Raw genomic sequence first — 1,913 nt, 5'->3', positions numbered from 1 at the left:
CAGATGGTGTGGATGCTTACTTGTGATACTGTGTTAGTTAGGGTTAAGTACAGAGAAACCAAGGCACTTCAGTCCCTCTCTCTAGGATCTTATAGCTATCAAAATAATGTCACCAAACATTTTTGTAACACTTTTACATTCTTTTTTTTTAATGGAACATCTCTTTAAGTTAAATAGGAGCAATGGAACTAGGTGGACTTTACAGAAGAGTTCATTGAGTTGTATTGAAATTAAGTGAGCTATTCAAGGTTATGTAGTTACAAAGACATAGTAAACACAGCCAGAATCCATAGCTCTTAACTCCTAGTTCAAGGAGTTACCAACTAAGGGGAGTTCATGCAGCAGTAGTCCAGGATAGATGATTTGAAAATACAGGAAAATTGTTTAAATCACCTATTATTTGTTAAGTGCCTATTTTGTACATGGCATTGTATCAGTTTTGCTTGATTAAAAAATGAGAAAAATCATAACTGCCCATGGAATTGTATTGTATAGTGGTAATACAAATAGTAGACAAAGGCTATTTAAAATAATAAAATGAGTGTATCCTGTGAAAGCTAAAAGTACTTTTTAGGGCTAATGCAATAGAAAACCCCCTGTGTACTGGCATATAATTAAGAGAGAATTTGGTGGAAATAGCCAAGGAGGTTTTATTTACGTGAAGAGAGTGGCTCTGAGATTGAGGGGCCATTATTCTTGGAGTAGGGTAGCATTTCACATTCATTTAAATAGGTTTACTGAGCAGTCAGGATGAACAGGAGTGGTTTTGGAAACTACAGTTCAGAGGCAGTGCTAAAGCATGTAATCAGAGCTAGCTGAGACCTTGGAGACTATCTAGTCCTTGCATTAATTGTATAGCTAAGGAAACTGAGACTAGAGTGATTCTGAATTACTTGCCAAAGATCAGTCACACAGCTAGATGGAGGCAGAACTGGAATCAGATTCCTTCCAAATGCCTGGATATGAAAAAACAGTGAAATAGATTGATAACAGAACCTAGAAGGTGGCAAATTGTGGATGTATATTGGATCTGTGGAGTAGAGTTGAGTATAATTTTTACAGAGATATGATTTCCATCAATCTTTGAAAGACAGGAAGGAGAATGGTCTACTAGTGTTTGGTTCCTTGGGCAGAGCAAATAAAAATAGAAGGATGTAGTGACCCATGGAACAGTTTGAAAAATAGGATGAGCTGCCTGATGGCACATATAAAAATGACCTTCCCAGCAACTTCTAAGACATTTTATTAATAATAGTAATAAAGATAACAATGGTGATAATATGAGCAGCAACAACATGAGCTACCTTTTACTGAATGTTTACCCTGTGTCTAGGCATCATGTCAGGCATCTTAGGTACATTAGTTTCATTTAATTATTTCTCTGAGATTTAGTTTCCTCGTCTACAAAATGGCATAGTAACACCAATCTCAGAGAGATTAAGTTATTACCCTAGTGACACAAAAAGCTGGCTATGGAATAAAAATTTGAATTCTGATTCTGTTGAAATTCCAAAGCTAGTGTTTCTCAAACTTGAGTAATGAATAGGCCCTCCTTCTGAAGGAAAAATAATCTGCCCCATACCCCATATTGACTTATTTTTATTATAAGACTACTTAACTAGGTGTAAATATAAATTCCTTAAGCTTATAGCTCTTACATAATTTTTTAAAAACTAAAAAATATTACAGAGTAAAAAAAGCAAAACTTTAAAAAAATAATAAAATTCAAATTAATGACATTAATTTAATATGAAAGATGGAGTGTTTTTTTGGCTGAAATGAAAATACTGATTGCAAGAGGAATTTGTAGCTAACTCCTATAGGACACCTTCTTTTGAGTTTGGCAAGCCTGTATTGCCATGTGCTTTGTGCCAACTTGGTTTCCCTGCCACTTGTCTTTATTTTGACTTCTT

The sequence above is a fragment of the Mirounga leonina genome, unplaced genomic scaffold (assembly GCF_011800145.1).
Source record: "Mirounga leonina isolate KUSES-001 unplaced genomic scaffold, KU_Mleo_1.0 Mir_91, whole genome shotgun sequence".
In the NCBI taxonomy this organism is placed as follows: domain Eukaryota; kingdom Metazoa; phylum Chordata; class Mammalia; order Carnivora; family Phocidae; genus Mirounga; species Mirounga leonina.
This window is presented reverse-complemented; position numbering follows the sequence as displayed.